The 19,861-nt window shown below is 41.0% G+C and overlaps 1 pseudogene; it reads left to right on the plus strand.

Moving 5' to 3' along the window:
• The first annotated feature begins 808 nt into the window (after window positions 1-808).
• The window catches only part of LOC128052657 (abasic site processing protein HMCES-like), a 130,147-nt pseudogene continuing 111,094 nt past the window's right edge, over window positions 809-19,861 (plus strand).

A 19,861-nucleotide genomic window follows, 5' to 3' on the forward strand; every position in this document is an offset into this window, starting at 1 on the left:
GACTTCCAACACAATGTGTATTTTCTCCTCCTCAAATGGGGTGAGAAGAGCAATATGGTTTTTTTTTTTAATTGATTTATTTTTAATTGAAAGATAGTTGCTTTACTATATTGTGCTGATTTCTGATATATATAAACACAAAATAGCCATAAGTATATATATGGCCCTCCTTCTTAAACCTCCCTCCCACATCCCACGCCATCCCACTCCTCAATTGTCACAGAGCCCTGGTTTGAGCTCCCTGAAAAGTGAAGTCGCTCAGTCGTGTCCGACTCTGCGAATCCATGGACTGTAGCCTACCAGGCTCCTCCCTCCATGGGATTCTCCAGGCAAGAGTACTGGAGTGGGTTGCCATTTCCTTCTCCAGGGGATCTTCCTGACCCAGAGATCAAACCTGGGTCTCCTGCATTCCAGGTAGACGCTTTAACCTCTGAGCCACCAGGGAAGCCTGAGCTCCCTGAGTCATACAGCCAATTCTCACTGCCTATCTGCTTCACACGTGGTAATGTATATATTTCCATGCTACTCCCTCCATTCATCCCATCCTCTCCTTCCTTAAGTCTGTTCTCTATGTCAGCATTTGTGTCAGTTCTAATGAGATGGATGAACCTAGAGACTATTATGCACAGTGAAGTAAATCAGAAAGAGAAAAACAAATATTGTATATTAATGCATATATATGGAATCTAGAAAGATGGTACTGATGAACCTATCTGCAGGGCATCAATGGAGAGCAATAGGTTTTTAACAATGAAAAATGAAGAGGCCTGCCAAAATTCCATCCAACCCTGTACACTTACTGGGCACTATGGAGCTTCAGGGCCTGGACCACGGGCTCTGGGGGACACAGTTGAGTGATGCCTGGTCACCGCTCTCTCCTCTGGTGGCAGAAGCAGACACACACACAAGTAACTTGATTCCAAGGCAGGCTTTGGTAAGTGTTATCTTAGATCAGTGGAGCAGACAGGTCACACGACTGGAATAGCATGAAGTCAGGCCGGAGGCTGAGGCCATGCTGTTATTTAGGAAGCCTATCGGGTTCATCTCACAGTTTGGCAGTGATCCAAAAACCCCATAGCTTCTTGTCCTGGGTGTGGTGGGTCAGAGGACACTTCCTGGAGTCTACTGTTGAGGCTCCTGGAGTCTAAGATTGGTTTGTTCCACTTTTTTCAAATAAATGACCCTAGAATCCCTGGCACTATGCCCATGCCTGCCTAAAGCTGACCTTTTCCTCCCATAGCATGTAACAGGAAGTGCCAAACATCAGAGCTTCCAGGATTTTATCCATTCAGGAAGTGAACAAAACCAAAAATATTGCTAGTTTTTTCTTCTCTGGCAGTTCGCTCTTCCAGCTCTGCTGTAGCTGCTTGCTAACATCTGTCTCCCTGACGGGGAAGTGAAGTGCTGGAGTACAGAGCCCCCTGGATCTCCTCATCTCCCACAGCACCCAGAAAAGGTGTTATTATATGACATCCTTAATCCAGATCATGGAATGAAATTCAGTTCTTCTGATGTTCCTTCAACTCTTTACCATTTTCCAACTTGCTGGCAACTTTTGCAAAATGCCTTAAAGCTTAGAATTAAACATGAAGAGGAAAAATGACACCTTTCTCTGCTAAATATGATGCTGTGTTAAATAGATTGCAAAATATCAGGGGTGGGGAGAGGAGTTCACTTGTCCAAAAAAGGAACGAAGACCTGATTGAAAGGCCAGAGATCTGAGCACTACACTGGCTCTGTCAGCAAGCTGGTCTCCTCTTGGTCATCTCAACTAACAAATGAGGGCCCAACAGACTTATTGCTAAGAATTTATTTTTTCTGAGCAATTTATCGTTTTAATATGATTCTTCTTTATACTATCTGCAACAACAATAACCTATAATTTGTAAAGCACTTATAGATGCATTATTTATATGTGTATGAATGAAACTGTGCTTTCAACTTTGCAATTCTACAACTGGGACTTGACCATATTGAAGAGACAGCAAGGTGAACTGAGGAGTCTTCCACTGCACTCCATCTCTGAAGCAAAGTTGACCTCTAGCCTCTGGAGTTTACTCTGGCCGAGAGCAGATTCTTGTGGTCACACTCTGGTCCAAACTAACAGTTGGGGCTTTGGGATGCACTAATCGTTGGTGTGAATCTGTCCAAGAAACCCACAGATCTGTGCTAGTATGTGTGCTGGTCAGAACCCCCCACCAGAGTTCAAGGGAGGTTTCAGGGAGAAGCCATTTCTCCTCTTTCTTCTTTACTCAGTTTTCACTGACTACCTCTCTCACACACTTATGACTTAAACACTGCCTAACCATGATGGTCTTGATCCCTGTCTCCTGTATAATGTCACGAACCTCCATCCATAGTTCATTAGGCACTCTATCTATCAGATCTAGTCCCTTAAATCTATTTCTCACTTCCGCTGTATAATCATAAGGGATTTGATGTAGGTCATACTTGAATGGTCTAGTGGTTTTCCCTACTTTGTTCAATTTAAGTCTGAATTTGGCAATAAGGAGTTCATTATCTGAGCCACAGCCAGCTCCCAGTCTTGTTTTTGCTGACTGTATAGAGTTTCTCCATCTTTGGCTGCAAAGAATATAATCAATCTGATTTCATTGCTGACCATCTGGTGATGTCCATGTGTAGAGTCTTCTTCTCTTGTGTTGTTGGAAGAGGGTGTTTGCTATGACCAGTGGGTTCTCTTGGTAAAATTATATTAGCCTTTGCCCTGCTTCATTCCATACTCCAAGGCCAAATTTGCCTCTTACTCCAGGTGTTTCTTGACTTCCTACTTTTGCATTCCAGTCCGCTATAATGAAAAGGACATCTTTTTAGGGTGTTAGTTCTAAAAGGTCTTGTAAGTCTTCTTAGAACCATTCAACTTCAGTTTCTTCACCATTACTGGTTGGGGCATAGGCTGGGATTGCTGTGATATTGAATGGTTTGCCTTGGAAACAAACAGAGATCATTCTGTCGTTTTTGAGATTGTATCCAAGTACTACATTTCGGACTCTTTTGTTGACCATGATGGCTGTTCCATTTCTTCTAAGTGATTCCTGCCTGCAGTAGTAGATATAATGGTCATCTGAGTTAAATTCACCCATTCCAGTCCATTTTAGTTCGCTGATTCCTAGAATGTTGATATTCACTCTTGCCATCTCCTGTTTGACCACTTCCAATTTGCCTTGATTCATGGACCTAACATTCCAGGTTCCTATGCAATATTGCTCTTTACAGCATCAGACCTTGCTTCTATCACCAGTTCCATCACAACTGGGTGTTGTTTTTGTTTTGGCTCCATCCCTTCATTCTTTCTGGAGTTATTTCTCCATTGATCTCCAGTAGCATGTTGGGTACCTACCAACCTGGGGAGTTCTTCTTTCAGTATCCTATCATTTTGCCTTTTCACACTATTCATGGGGTTCTCAAGGCAAAAATACTGAAGTGGTTTGCCATTCCCTTCTCCAGTGGAGCACATTCTGTCAGACCTCTCCACCATGACCTGTCTGTCTTGGGTTGCCCCACATGGCATGGCTTAGTTTCATTGAGTTAGACAAAGCTGTGGTCCTAGTGTGATTAGATTGGCTAGTTTTCTGTGAATATGGTTTCAGTGTGTCTGCCCTCTGATGCCCCTCACAACACCTATCATCTTACTTGGGTTTCTCTTACCTTGGATGTGGGGTATCTCTTCATGGCTGCTCCTTACCTTGGATGAGCTGGCCCTTCCTGACCTTGAACGTAGAGTAGCTCCTCTTGGCCCTCCTGCACCCACACAGCCGCCCATCCTTGGATGTGGGGTTGCTCCTCTCGGCCACTGCCCTTGACCTTGGACATGGGGTAGATCTTCTTAGCCGCCGCCCCTGACCTCGGAAGTGGGAGAGTTCCTCCCAGCTGCTCCTGCACCGTCGCAGCCTGGCCCTCTCAGTCACAGCCCTTGATCTTGGACGTGCGGTAGCCCCTCTCTGCCACGCTTCTGCACGGTCGGTCTCAGCTTACAAATAGCTGTGAAAAGAAAAGAAGTGAAAAGGAAAGATATAAGTATCTGAAGGCAGAGTGCCAAAGAATAGCAAAGAGAGATAAGAAAGCCTTCCTCAGTGATCAATGCAAAGAAATAGAGGAAAACAACAGAATGGGAAAGACTAGAGATCTCTTCAAGAAAATCGGAAATACCAAGGGGACATTTCATGCAAAGATGGGATCAATAAAGGACAGAAATCGTCTGGACCTAACAGAAGCAGAAGATATTAAGAAGAGGTGGCAAGAATACACAGAAGAACTGTACAAAAAGATTTTCAGGACCCAGATAATCACGATGGTGTGATCACTCACCTAGAGCCAGACATCCTGGAATGTGAAGTCAAGTGGGCCTTAGAAAGCATCACTATGAACAAAGCTAGTGGAGATGATGGGATTCCAGTAGAGCTATTTCAAATCCTGAAAGATGATGCTGTGAAAGTGCTGCACTCAATATGCCAGCAAATTTGGAAAACTCAGCAGTGGCCACAGGACTGGAAAAGGTCAGTTTTCATTCCAATCCCAAAGAAAGGCAATGCCAAAGAATGCTCAAACTACCACACAATTGCAGTCATCTCCCATGCTAGTAAAGTAATGCTCAGAATTCTCTAAGCCAGGCTTCAGCAATATGTGAACCATGAACTTCCAGATGTTCAAGCTGGTTTTAGAAAAGGCAGAGGAGCCAGAGATCAAATTGCCAACATCCACTGGACCATGGAAAAAGCAAGAGAGTTCCAGAAAAACATCTATTTCTGCTTCATTGACTATGCCAAAGCCTTTGACTGTGTGGATCACAATAAACTGTGGAAAATTCTGAAAGAGATGGGAATACCAGACCACCTGACCTGCCTCTTGAGAAACCTGTATGCAGGTGAGGAAGCAACAATTAGAACTGGACATGGAACAACAGACTGGTTCCAAAGAGGAAAAGGAGTACGTTAAGGCTGTATATTGTCACCCTGCTTATTTAACTTCTATGCAGAGTACATCATGAGAAATGCTGGGCTGGCAGAAGCACAAGCTGGAATCAAGACTGCTGGGAGAAATATCAATAACCTCAGATATGCAGATGACACCACCCTTATGGCAGAAAGTGAAGAGGAACTCAAAGCCTCTTGATGAAAGTGAAAGAGGAGAATGAAAAAGTTGGCTTAAAGCTCAACATTCAGAAAATGAAGATCATGGCATCTGGTCCCCTCACTTCATGGGAAATAGATGGGGAAACAGTGGAAACAGTGTCAGACTTTATTTTTCTGGGCTACAAAATCACTGCAGATGGTGATTGCAGCCATGAAATTACAAGACGCTTACTCCTTCCATAACTTTCATGGAAGGAAAGTTATGACCAACCTAGATAGCCTATTGAAAAGCAGAGACATTACTTTGCCAACAAAGGTCCGTCTAGTCAAGGCTATGGTTTTTCCAGTGTTCATGTATGGATGTGAGAGTTGGACTGTGAAGAAGGCTGAGGGCCGAAGAATTGATGCTTTTGAACTGTGGTGTTGGAGAAGACTCTTGAGAGTCCCTTGGACTGCAAGGAGATCCATCCAGTCCATCCTAAAGGAGATCAGTCCTGGGTTTTCATTGGAAGGACTGATGCTGAGGCTGAAACTCCAGTACTTTGGCCACCTCATGTGAAGAGCTGACTCATTGGAAAAGACCCTGATGCTGGGAGGGATTGAGGGCAGGAGGAGGAGGGGACGACAGAGGATGAGAAGGCTGGATGGCATCACTGACTCAATGCACATGAGTTTGGGTAAACTCCGGGGGTTGGTAATGGACAGGGAGGGCTGGTGTGCTGCAAATCATGGGGTCGGAAAGAGTCGGACATGACAGCTACTGAATTGACCTGAACTGAGCCATGATGGTAACCAACTCAGGTGTTCTTATCTGAACTGGAATTTCAGCTCCCAACCTACTTTACCAAACTACCCCACATCTGCAGCATGCCCTTGATGCACAAGATATCCACTATGGCTTTACTTTGTTCCCTCATAGTAGCACCTCTCCTTGACCTCTCTGGCTCTTCCAGCATCCGCCTTGTTAACACGGTAGAAATTTACCATTAAGCTCTGATTTCTTTTCTTGTTAACCACTGGCTGAGTCCAGCAGATTTTCGCCTTGCAGTATCTCCCCTGTAATATTTAGTTGTCATCATTTCTTTCTTAGAGAGATACTTAATTCTTTTAAGTACTGTGAGCTATTCCACCATGCATGTTTTTTGTTTCTTTTGTTTTGTTTGTTTGTTTCTAATCTCATCACATTTCTAATCTGAAACATTCAGTCTTTATTGCCTACCACGGAGACCATATTTTTAACACTGGTATCTTAGATCTTCCATAATCCAGCATCATCAGCTATTCCACTAAGTCAATGGTGTACCATTCTCCATGCATGCCTCCCCCATAAATACCTTTGTATCATTGTTAAGTCATTCAGCTTGCCCTACCTCATTTCTCCACACTATCCTTATTAAAACACAACTCTGTCCAGAAAGGTGCACCTTGAATGCCTCCTCTTCCACCACATCAATGCCTTATTCGGGTTGAATGTGTGTTCTTCATCTTCTGAACGCCACAAAGGTTTGTCTTTTTCTAGAAAGAAAGGGCACTGATCTTATTCTGCTTTATTACTTGGTTGTTTGTGAACTTATTTGTCATTGCTCTTTTGCTAGACTATCAATAATCCGAAAGCAAGGTCTATACCTTTCTCACCAGCATACTCTTGGTGAGCAAGAGTGAGTTGGGCTGGACTAAAAGCAGACCAACATGGATAGCGCATAGTCAAGCAGAAAGAAACTGGATAGAAAGTCAAAGGAGAGACAGCTTTGTCAAGCCAACTTCTGACTTTCTGGTTTACTTGCGGGAGCACACTTCCAGAGTCATCTTTATTATTCCAGGCTGCATGTTTGCGAACACTGTTGGAGAACATGACATAGAAAAGAACTCACTGCAGCTCAGATTTGAATGGGGTTTCAGTGAGGAATAAAAGAGATAAGGTTCAAGAAAGAGAAGAAAGAAATTAAGGGCCGTAATGGTCTTTTACCTATGATTTATTCTGTGATTTCAGCTGGGAGGATTCAGGTGTTAACATGGCTATACTTCACTGACTTCCACAGATATGCTATTTTTAGGACCGAAAGAAAATATGAGAACCAAATGGAGTTGGAGAAAAAACTGAAATTCAGTGCAAAGTAGTAGCTCACCCTAAACCACAAATTTCAGTCAGCTGCTAAACCAGTGTTAGGACCACTTCTCCAGGGATCTATGGTATCCTATATCTACTATTATTCTTTTTACCAGCCTTACTACACCAGAAGGCAGAAGACCAAGTGTCTATATTTAAGTTGTATTGATCTTAGAGAAACAGGTGACCAGCTGGATTCCTAAAACTCATGGCAGGGTCTCCCTTCACCATTGTCAAATCATATGAGCTGTGGTGCTGGAGAAGATTCTGGAGAGTCCCTTGGATGACAAGGAGATCAAACCAGTCAATCCAAAAGGAAATCAACCCTGAATACTCACTGGAAGTACTGATGCTAAAGCTGAAGTGACAATATTTTGGCCACCTGATGCAAATAGCTGACTCATTGGAAAAGACCCCAATGCTGGGAAAGATCAAAGGCAAAAAGAGAGGAGGATGGCAGAGGATGAGATGGTTGGGTAGCATTACCAATTCAACGGACATGAACTTGGGCAAACTCCAGGAGAGAGTGAGGGACAGGGAGGCCTGGTGTGCTGCAGTCCATGGGGTCACAAAGAATCAGACATGACTTAGCGACTCACTAACAGCAACAACAATGAATTGTTTATATGTCTGTCTCCCAGGCAGAAACTGGAAAGTCCTGCAGGACAGAGTCCCTGTTTGTCTCATAATACCTAGAAGGTGCTTCACCATATTAAATACCCAATCCATGGTCAATTGAATTGATGTAACCTTCTTCTATTCCATAGCTCTTCCACAGGTCCCAGCTTTCATTATAGTCACTGCTGAGTTTCTGACTTGTACTTGCCGGGTAAAATTCCTTTTGCAAAATAATTAATTTGTTCCCTGCATTCCTAATAGTCATTCGACCCCACAGAATAGGAATCTGGTTCCTCAAACACAAAAGTCTGGCTTTGGCACAGGAAGTGAGTGCACTGTGCCCAGCCAGCCCTCAGTGCAGGGACAGCATGTGCCCCTGGGCAGGGCCTGGCCCTCTACCCAGCAGCTGCTCCCCAAGCCCCAGGACCAGGAGCATGGCCACCTGGTGCTTATCCTCTCGTTCCACCTGACAGGAAGATGGTTTAAATTTTCTCTTGCACAATGTACTGGAGGCGGAGGAGGCAGGCAGACAAAAAGAATGGGTCAGGTTGATTTCATCAGCCGTTGCAGCAGCTCCTCAATATTTCTTTGAGAGATGTTTGGCAGCTTAAGCACAGCATGCTCAGGCAGATTCCATTTACCAGGACACATGAGCACCCTTCAGCTTCCTCCTCCCCTCTCTGGCCTCTTCTTTTTCTCCTGGCCCTAGGCAAGGGTTTTTTCTCTTGGAGGGGGGGGGGGGGGGTAAATCGGATATTAACAGAGAGTCTATGAATTTTGATTAAGGTATACTCTTCTTCAATACTGAGTTCTCAACATTAGATCTTTAGAAATAAGTATGCAATGCATTCTCCCCTTGTATGATTTTTTTTTTTCTTTTCCTGGACACAAAGTAATGTGTGGCTTGTAGAAATTTTGGAAATTTTATTATATAGGCATGCATATGTACCCATGGGCTTCCCAGGTGGCTCAGTGGTAAAGAATCTATCTGCCAAGCAGGAGACATGGGTTTGATCCCTGGGTTGGGAAAATTCCCTAGAGAATGAAATGGCAACCCACTCCAGTATTCTTGCCTGGGAAATCCCAAGGACAGAGGAGCCTGGAGGGCTACAGTCCATGGGGTTGCAAAGAGTCAGGCATAACTTCGTAACTCAACAACAATATGTGATCATAAATATACATATATATGTATGCATATATATATAAACATGCCTGTTTATGTATACATATATGTACATATATACACGTGTATATATATACACATATGTCTGTATACAAAACATTTAATGGATCATTTGATGAACAATTTATGAATTTTTCAGAGAAGGCAATGGCACCCCACTCCAGTACTCTTGCCTGGAAAATCCCATGGACGGAGGAGCTTGGAAGGCTGCAGTCCATGGGGTTGCTGAGGGTCGCGCACGACTGAGCGACTTCACTCACTTTTTGAATTGTTAATTAGATATATGTTAAAATATTTTTTCATACTAGTAAATTTTCTTACACAGCATAATTGCTTATTGCACATAGTCCTACATTATAAATCTACAACAAAATTTGTAGTTCTACTCTGTTGTACATTAGGCTCTATTTCTTGGTTAGCGCATACAACATCAGGGTAAATACCTAGTGCACAGTCTTTTCTTCTGTTGTGTGTATGCATGTTGATTTTCTTAGAGTGAATTCTCTTTTCACCTTGTGAGATATGGCACTGAATCTGTTTTCTCAGATTTAGCCAACATATCCAAGAGAGGTTTGGAAAGCTCAGGAAGAGTGAAAAAGGAAAGAACTGAAACTGTAACTGCCAGTTCCTTGGGCTCATTAGAGCCCACAGACTACTGTTGCCAAAATTCCTGCTTATTAAACAAACTACCCTGAGACGCTCAGACTTTAATTGATCCTCAGTTTCACTCACCCCTTTAATTACAGTTCTAAAGCACACAGAGACCCATGTGGATCAGAACGTAAGATTGGTCAAGTTCAACTAGCAGAGTTCAGCAGGTGAAAACAATCAAAGGTATTTCATTTTTTGCTTTTATCCATATATGGAGTTTCGATGAACCCCAAATAAGCAAACCAGAGCAACACTCAACATAATTTTAGCCACTTTCCTTAATCTTGCAACTAGTATAATACCATTTTCTTAGGCTGTTTATTATGTAGATCAACTTAATCTCCTTTTCAGTAAAAGAATCTTTCCTCACTAGAAGAGAATATAACTGAAAGGGGAGTAGAGGATTCTATTCGGTGGACTAGGCTGAAGAACTGAATCTTAGCAATTTAAAAAGAACTAGTTGAGGAGGCTAGCAACTAGTGAACTGACAAGAGGGTTGCCTGCATGCTCAGTTGTATCCAACTCTTTACAACCCCATGGACTCTAGTCCCCCAGGTTCCTCTCTCCACAGAATTTCCCAGGAAAAAATAGTGGAGTGGGTTGCCATTTCCTCCTCCAGAAGATCTTTCCAATCCAGGGATCAAACACCCATCTCTTACGTCTCCTCTCCAGCATTGGCATACAGATTCTTTACCACTGTGTAACTTGAGAATACAAGAGGATTAGCCCTCCACTACAGGAAGACAAGTGTTATTGGGTTTTGGTGCCTTGACTCTATTGATTCAAATTGAGAAGGGGACAAGCCTCGGATCTTTAGTGTCACAAACTTCATTTCATTTAATAAATGTGGTCAAGGAAAGTCCTATGGAGGGTGCAAACACACTTGACTGACCTCCAGAGATTTATAATCTAGTTAAGTAAATGAGAGATGTACACATAAAATGATGAATAAGCAGTTATTAAAGGAACTATATAAGCAGGAAGTGTCAGCATCTTCAGAATAGAAAGATAATGTTTCTAGTGGGGTTGGTCAGGGAGGGTTTCAGGAAAGGAAGTGGGAGAAAATTGGACTTTGAAATTGTTTTCCTTCTTTGTATTTAGTTCAAGTAGAGTCGCTAAGGAATACATAATTGAAGTTGCAAGGATTATTTTGAGGTTGTTATTCAGTCGCTAAGTCATGTCTGACTCTTTGCAACCCCATGAACTGCAGCATGCCAGGCTTCCCTGTCCTTCACTATCTGCATCTAGCCAGTGATGCTGTATAACCATCTCACCCTTTGTTGTCCCCCTCTCCTCCTGCCTTCAATCTTTCCAAGCATGAGGATCTTTTCCAATAAGTCAGTTCTTCGCATCAGGTGGCCAAATTATTGGAGCTTCAGATTCAGCATCAATCCTTCCTTTGAATATTCAGGACTAGTTTTCTTTAGGATGGACTGGGGCCAAGAGGCCCTTTAGTTTCTCTTCTCTTTCTGCCAGTAGAATGGTATCATTTGCATATCTGAGGTTGTTGATATTATTCAGGGCAATCTTGATTCCAGCTTGTGATCCATCCAGCAGAATCTTGAGATAACATTACTCAATATAATGAACTTGGACTCCATTTGGTGTTCTTATTTCATGCTTGTTTCGTGAGTGTTTACAATGAATGAGAAAACATGTCAAATTCTAATGATATGACGCTTCATGGATGTGAAACCATTCAAGTTACAGTGAGGGAAAGACAATTGTTTTTGTATTCTATTTTACAGATTACAAGCCTTATTCATACACATTATTTCAAGCTCAATAAAAACTTTGTATGGTTGGTATAACTATCACTATCTTACCCATAAAACAAAACATACCAATCAAAAACAAAAAACAAAAAATCGAGATCAAAAAAAGCCCAAAGAAACAAAAAAGCCAAGTCAGGGTTTGTCAGTTACTCTAGATTACACAGGGCTCCAAATAATTTCACTTATCCTACACTACAGCTACCGCTGCAGAAAGTTTTGTACAAATGAAATAAAGTTTGGTCTTTGATAATCCATGATTAGTTATTCAGCTTAATTGCACTGATCATTTTTATAGTTTACTTCTTAGATATTTGTCTTGTCCTTATTTTAGAAATTCATTATTCCAAAAATTAGGTAACAGAGATCCTAGCATCTGGGAGTAAATTGTCTGCTTTCTATGACATTTACTAAAAGCCAAGGAGTTGGCTTAGCTCGTTAGTCATCTTTGCATAATTTTCCATTTATTTTCATTAAATTTTGTACTGAAACATTCATTTAAACTTTTTTTTCAAAGTTTTATGACTTTAAATAAGTTTTAATCTCCTATAATTTTGATATCAAAATGTTAGTATATATTTAATATATAAACATATATTATAGTCATTAATCAACTAATAACATAATACATAAAGAGATTATTATAACATCTTATAGTTTGTTGTAAGTGTTGCAGGAAAGGGGACCCCTTCCAGGACACAAAACTGGGCTCTTGTCTAACACTCGGAAATGAATTGTCTGAGGAGACACATGTTCTGACAAAGCAAGTGATTTTATCGGGAAAGGGCACCTGGGTGGAGAGCAGTAGGGTAAGGGAACCCCGGAGAACAGCTCTGCCATGTTGCTCGAAGTCTCGGGTTTTATGGTCATGGATTAGTTTCTGGGTTGTCTTTAGCCAATCATTCTGACTCAGAGTCCTTCCTGGTGGTACACGCCTTATTCAGCCAAGATGGATGCCAGAGAGGATGATTCTGGGAGGTGGTCGGACATGTGGGGTCTCCTTTTGACCTGTCCTGCACTCTTCTGGTTGGTGGTGGCTTTTTAGCCCTGTGTTCCTTACCAGGACCTCCTGTCGTAAAACAACTCATGCAGATGGTTACTATGGTACCTGGCCAGGGTGGGCGGCTTCAGTCAGTGTGCTTCCCCTAACATAAGGAGCTTCCCTGCTGGCTCAGATGATAAAGAGTCCACCTGCAATGCAATCCCTGGGTTCGATCCCTGGGTTGGGAAGATCCTCTGGAGGTAGGCATGGCAATCTACTCCAGTATTCTTACCTGGAGAATCCCCATGGACAGAGAAGCCTGGTGGGCTCCAGTCCATGCAGTCACAAAAAGTTGGACATGACTGAGTAACTAAGCACATAACATGACTAATTTTCTTTTAAAAATACATCTTTATTAATATCTGATACAAACCAAATGACTATAAATACATATTTTTATGTTTATATTAAAAAGTGAACAAGATCAATGGTATCCAAATATGTGGCAATTGCTTTAAAATTCAGGGACAGATAGCCATACAACTTTTAGGAAATATTTTTGGAGAAATAGTTGTACACCATGTGTCATACTGCATGCTTTTGTATACCTTGTTGCACTTCGGTCTCAGAACTGGCCTCTAAATTTGAAGTACTAGTTCTATCCCCTATTTTACAAATGAGCATATGCTTTCAGAAATATTTGTAAAGTTGGCTAAACTCACATATCTGGCAAGCAGGGAAACCAGGGGAAACCAGGATGTGTCCTATGACTTTTATCCCAGATTGGGAAGTAGGAAGGGGAGGTATTCGGAATATTATTTCCTTATACTGCATAAGTTGGTCATATTGAGCAGCCTAACACTATGAAGGACATGTTAGTAGACCACATTGTCCTCTTTGCTTATTTGCTAATAGAGCTGCGTTGTGGAACTGCATTATGGAAGCAATAAGTCTGTTGCTACTGTAACAAACTTTACTTTTCTTTCTTAAGGATTTGCTTTAACTTTTCAATTGATTTCAGCTTTTCTTATGCAAATATGTAGCCTTATCTTCTAGGCCACCAGTAATCCTTTCCTTTCACCTTCACAGTTTCCACCCCCACAAGGTACTAATCTTCAATGAAAACAATTGTCCCAACAGGAGGTACTTGTGAGAATTTCATCACAAATAATACTGCTGCTTGAAAAAAAATGACTAGTTGTAATAATTTATAGTAAAAACAATCTGAAAAAGAATATATATCTACAACTGAATCACTTTCCTATAATCCTGAAACTAATACAACATTGTAAATCAACCACACTCCAATAAAATTTTTTTTAATTAAATAATGACAACTTTCTTCTGATGAACCTAAGGGATTCTTGCAAGCATTATTGATAAAATCTTCACACAATGCTTATGACATAACTGGAGGATATGACATCTACCATTTATTAGGCATATGCGGTGCATTTCTTTTTCAATCATCGCAGTTAGCTATCACCATACAGATAAGGAAAGAAAACTGTCTGATCTGAAAATTGCTCTATCAGGCAAGTATATGCTTCTAGGTCCTTGTCTCGTCACAGCAATGATTTGAAGCGACGGACATTAAAGCCCTCGGCACGTCACAGCTCTTGGGTCTTGAGCAAACCGTGTCATAGCTCTTAGACAAATCAGTGTTACAGCTCTATTTTATTTAGAAGATAGCAGGAGAATCCATCCTCGAAGAAGAGAAGAGAGTGGAGGCGCATGCTAGCATGCATGCGGGGAGGGGGTTGGGGTGGGGAGGGAGAGAGAGAGCTCTTTGGCTCCTCTTTTTATATGTTTTTTCTTGCCCCTGGGCCTGCCCTATGCAAATTGGGCTTAGTCAGGAGTGCTGTTCTACCTCACTCCCATCCTCGATCCTCGATCCTCGGACCTTCCTTTGACCTTCCTCTGTTCTACTTTCCCGGGCTTTTCCCTTCCTTGTCTTTTAGCCACTGCCATTTTGGAATCCTTTTCCCTATTCTAACTACCTAGCAGCTCCAAAGTCAGAAAACTAGTTAGTGATAGAACTACATGCAATTCTTGATCCTAGAAACAGCGTCAGACTTTTTTTGGGGGGGGCTCCAAAATCACTGCAGATGGTGACTGCAGCCATGAAATTAAAAGATGCTTACTCCTTGGAAGAAAAGTTATGACCAACCTAGATAGTATATTCAAAAGCAGAGACATTACTTTGCCGGCTAAGGTCCGTCTAGTCAAGGCTATGGTTTTTCCTGTGGTCATGTATGGATGTGAGAGTTGGACTGTGAAGAAGGCTGAGCGCCGAAGAATTGATGCTTTTGAACTGTGGTGTTGGAGAAGACTCTTGAGAGTCCCTTGGACTGCAAGGAGATCCAACCAGTCCATTCTGAAGGAGATCAGCCCTGGGCTTTCTTTGGAAGGAATGATGCTAAAGCTGAAACTCCAGTACTTTGGCCACCTCATTTGAAGAGTTGACTCATTGGCAAAGACTCTGATGCTGGGAGGGATTGGGGGCAGGAGGAGAAGGGGACGACCGAGGATGAGATGGCTGGATGGTATCACGGACTTGATGGACGTGAGTCTCAGTGAACTCTGGGAGCTGGTGGTGGACAGGAAGGCCTGGCATGCTGCGATTCATGGGGTCGCAAAGAGTCGGACATGAATGAGCAACTGAACTGAACTGAAACAACCTAGAGAACCATTTATTTATTTTTTAATTGTTTAATTATTAATTAATTAATTTATTTATTTATTTTAACTGGAGGCTAATTACTTTACAATATTATAGTGATTTTTGCCATACATTGACATGAATCAGCCATGGGTGTACATGTGTCCCCCATCCTGAACCCCCTCCCAATTCCCTCCCCATCCCATCCCTCAGGGTCATCCCAGTGCACCAACTCTGAGCACCCTGTCTCATGCATTGAACCTGGACTGGCAATATATTTCACATTTGATAATATACATGTTTCAATGCTATTCCAGAACCATTTATTTTTAAATGAGCTTAAATTTGATCCCTGGGTCAGGAAAATCCCCTGGAGAAAGGCACAGCAGTCCACTCGAGTATTATTCTTGGAGAATCCCATGGACAGAGGAGCCTGGAAGTCTGCAGTCCAAGGGGTCACACAGAGTCAAGCATAACTGAGGTCACTTAAGAAAAGGTAACACTATACTTTAATTTTCCCAAACTTCAAATTTCTCTTCCTTAAAAGAAGGTTGTTAATAGCTGTCCTGCCTACTCCACAGGCCGTGTGTGTGTGTGTGTGTGTGTGTGTGTGTGTGTGTACACATCAAAGGAGTTAATGATGGAAGTGAGAATACTTTCCACAAAGTACAGAGTAGTACTTTTAAAATCTTGAGTTTCAAGCCAGTCTGTCTAACACAATTTTCCTTTTTAAAAAAATTGAATAGACATCTTTTAAGCACCAATTTACAGTAGGAATGTTCTAGACTTTGGGACTATGCATAAAGATGGACCAAATTCTTTGTATTAAAAAAAAAGTTTTAAATTGGAGAAAAGTGAAATCTAATGCAGTTATGGAGGTTGGGTTTAGAATATCTATTCTGATTTTGTTCTCATGTGTTGTATCTTTCCTGTGGAGAGCAGAAAGCTAAAACAAAATATGTCCAATTCATTTGCAGCTGGTGATCCAAGTTTGATCCAGGTTCCATATCATATGTAATCACAGGAGACTTGAAATTCAAGCTGAAATAAATGGGATATTGGGCATGTATTTGATCAATGTGGATTATAGCAAATGGGGCATGGCTCTGGTGCCAAACTCTGTCTCTCAGGGTTGCTGACTTAGCAGAAAATGACTTCTTGATAGTAGAAAAGGTAGCATAATGGAGGACCCTGAAGTTACAATGGTGGCTTCCAATTTTGCACATGAGGTTTCTTGATCAGAGCATGATGATAATATTCTAGAACCAGCAACTGTAGCGAATTTAGCAGCTCAGATTGAGGAAGTGCTACGCCCACATATGTAGTGAGTGCTTCCTTATTTGGCAAACAGCTTCCTGATGAGGGCAGGAGAAGCAGCTGCTTTAGCAGTCTGGCTCTGCAGTAGAGACTTGAGAATAGATTCTGAAATCTCATCCTACAGATTTTTATCCAACTCTTTTTAATGATTCTGCAAACTATCTGACATGGAGAAGATAGGCTGAGTTTCAGTTGTAACATCTGCAAGGAAATGTTCTTTTGAAATGCAACGTCATATTTCTAATTTGCATTGTTCAATTCCTCAATATGCTCCAATGATTTTCATTCAAATCAAACTTATTTTCCACTTTATTTTCAAGTGTGCATTCTCTTACATTTTTCTTTTATTTAAATCTTTCCTGCTAGTGTATTTCTTTTATAGTCAAGGAAGAGCTTTGCTGAGTAGGGATTTTATTTTTCCTGGATGTAGTCATGTACTATGTACCTATTTCAAAGCAACATTGGGGCTGCTGCTTCCTTGCAAACTCAGTGTAAGGTAAACAGAGGTGTATAATCAACATGCCCCATCCCACTCACTGCATCTAATCTTAAATGAAGTGGTGATTTTGTTCCAGTCTAACGGCATCCAGTGTTTCTCACACCTTAATTTGATTGTGTACAGTTAACCTCATCCTCATAGGAGATGGCATTTTAAAAGAAAACACTTCTCATATAATTTGAAAATAGCAAAGTGCCCACCAGGACTATTAGAAAGTGTGCTATAATAGTCAAAAGTTATACTATGTATGTGATTTTGCAACTAATTAGTTGTCTGAGCTAGATTTGTCATCTCTTTGAGTCACATGCATTTCATCTATAAAAATAAGACTGGACTGGATAATTTCTGTGTTATGTTATTTAATTACCATTTATTGGAACCTGCCAAATGCCAAGTCACATGCTGAGTGTTAATCTTATAGAGATAGATGACATGATCCCAGCTTCAAGGATTGTGACATCTGGTAGGGGAGACAGACACAAACAAATAATAATAACTCAATATAATCATCTCTAATGACTCTTCCAGTTAAGAATCAAATGAAAGTTTCCCTTTTCCTCATAATGTGTGTGTGTGTGAGAGAGGGAGAGCCCTTGCACATCCTCATATAGGAGAAAATTAATGCAGAAAAGTTCAAATAGAGATAGACTTTACATGGATAATCATCAATTAAGGAAGAGCTATCATACAAGACACAAGAATAATACAGTTTACTCATTGGATTTTATTTACAGTTAGTCTTCCATATGGAGAGAGGCAATCTGTGGGAAGTCCCCAGAACCCTTGATGAAACTGAGTAACCAGAGTGAAAAAATGTTTCCACTTAATGTCATAATTATTGTCATTCCTGAAATCACCTGGATTCTCATTCTCTGGAATGTCTCACACCATCACGATCACCCAGGATATGACTTTCTTGGTGACTGTTTTCCTGATATGCAGGAAGGAAATTTGAGGATTCTCTGATAACAATCACATAGGAGGGTATCAAGTCCCAGGATTCAAACTCAGAACCTCTGACAACTGTGTCAGCTACTTACTAAATGTGTATTTGGTCTAAAATATGTTTGCCATAGGCAATTCACTTGATCCCTCTGGGTACTCTTTTTTTTCATTGAACTGTAGTGACCACTTATGTCTACGTCAATTGTAGAGTTGGAACCTTCAAAATGCTTGCACTTTTTACAGTTTCACAAATGCCAGATGAGGCTATATATATTGTGAATTAAAATGATAAGAGTGTGAGTGTTGGAAATGAGAAGTTTCAATGAATAAAGATAGCCATATCAGTTCAGATCTGTTGGGGCCTTGGAAATTACTTATTCCACATTTTCATTTTACAGATGAGGAACAAGGGCCCTTGGAGACTTGCACCATATTCTACTTACACTTATTTCAGCTAAGTACTAAGAATTAGAAGTAACAATTAATCATGAAGATATTCTTGAGCTCAGGAATGTTTATGTCCTGAATGTAATAACTGTTTCAATCGTCTTCTGCTATTTCTACAGTGAGTATTTATATATTCTAATTCACTGGATTATTCCTTTCTAGATTTAGCTTTCTCCTCAGAAAAATGTACTCTCTCAGGAAAAGATATCTCTTGGGACAATAAGGCATTAACATTTCTTTTTAAACTTTAAATTTGTAAGTATGCATTTTGGAAATATCTAGGCTTCTGAATTCTGATGACTGTAGATTTCCTCCAGATTCCTTTAAGCATCTGCTCTTGAAAGAGTGACATCTTTGCTTTGTTGAGAGAAAGAGCCTACCTCTACACTGAATCAAGCATTTCCAACCTGCCCTTGCAATCCCATGAACTACAGCATGCCAGGCTTCCCTGTCCTTCACCATCTCCATACTTGTATTAGGAGAGCCGATATTGTAGCGATGTCAATTTTTGCAACTGATCTGGTGTTTCAATAGAATACAAACAACATCACAAAAACACTTTCTATAATTTACACAGAAGTAAAATATACAGAAGAATATACAGGTGCTCTTGAATAAAAGAGAATAAAGTGGAAGAACTTGTGGTACCAGATATTGAGACTCATCATAAAGTTACAATAATTAACACAATGTTATATTGATACTTGGTTATTCAAATAGACTAATGGAACTGATGTTTTAAAAGGTCTTCATAAAGGAAATGCTCACTGTAGAAATAGCAAAACATATAAGACACAAACGATTGAAACAGTTATTGACCTAAACATTCCTGAACTCAAGAAATATCTTCATGATTAATTGTTACTTCTAATTATTAGTACTTGGCTGAAACATGTGCAGGTAGAATATGGTACAAGTCTCCAAGGGCCTGCCCTCATTCCACCCATAGACAGTTTTAAGATAGAAAAGTTGCAATAGTTGTTAGGAGACAATTGTCTATGTCTCCCTCATTTCTGTTCTTCCTTGAAGCAGAAACATGAGCTACTCTTTATTCCAGAATATTTTCAAGGATTTTCATGTGGTGAAGAGCTTCGGAAATGAGTAAGGGAAGGCTTGTAGGTCATTAAGAAATATTCAAGTTCCCTAAACTCAGCATTCCTGTTCTATAAGGTGCCTAAGTGTATGCAGGTGTCACCTGGCACTTTTCTGCCCTTTGGGAGGCAGGCCTCAGGAAACCTATGCAAATGGCTGGCACACAGAATGTGAGGCAGAAACTGTCCTTCACTGCTCTAATAGATGACCTCACTGACCCAACGTCAGCTCCAGCACCCATAAACTGTGGGAAGTTAACTTAATAGGTTGTAAGCAAAATCTCAGATCCTCCCCAGTTCTCCATAGTAGTTATGGTGACATTCACCAACATGCTTTCAATCAGAAAGAACTAATCCCATTCCTATTTAGTAAAAATGGGTTCACAAATAGGCATGTGATGCTGAACTAGCCAAGTCAATGTGTGGGACAGTATGAGAGAAGTCTTCCTGGATGGTTATAAATCAAAAAGGAGAGAGGAAATCAAGCATGATCCTTG

The sequence above is a fragment of the Budorcas taxicolor genome, chromosome 1, assembly GCF_023091745.1.
Source record: "Budorcas taxicolor isolate Tak-1 chromosome 1, Takin1.1, whole genome shotgun sequence".
Taxonomy (NCBI): domain Eukaryota; kingdom Metazoa; phylum Chordata; class Mammalia; order Artiodactyla; family Bovidae; genus Budorcas; species Budorcas taxicolor.